Genomic DNA, 459 nt, shown 5'->3' on the forward strand with positions numbered 1-459 from the left:
ATAGTATAGTAAGGCATAAAAAGCCATAAAAACGACATAGTATAGTAAGGCATAAAAACGACATAGTATAGTGAGGCATAAAAGTCATAAAAACAACATAGTATTGTAAGGTATAAAAACGACATACTATAGTGAGGCATAAAAGTTAAAAAAAACGACATAGTATAGTAAGGCATAAAAAGTCATAAAAATGATATAGTATAGTAAGGCATAAAAACGACATACTATGGTGAGGCATAAAAAGGCATGAAAACGACATAGTATAGTAAGGTATAAAAACGTCATAGTATAGTGAGGCATAAAAACGACATAGTATAATAACGCATAAAAGTCAAAAAAACGACATAGCATATTAAAGTATAAAAAGACATAGTTTAGTGAGGTATAAAAACGACATACTATAGTGAGGCATAAAAAGGCATGAAAACAACATAGTATAGTAAGGCATAAAAAGTCATG

This window comes from Seriola dumerili, unplaced genomic scaffold (genome assembly GCF_002260705.1).
Source record: "Seriola dumerili isolate Sdu_G_001 unplaced genomic scaffold, Sdu_1.0 BDQW01003649.1, whole genome shotgun sequence".
Classification (NCBI taxonomy): Eukaryota; Metazoa; Chordata; class Actinopteri; order Carangiformes; family Carangidae; genus Seriola; species Seriola dumerili.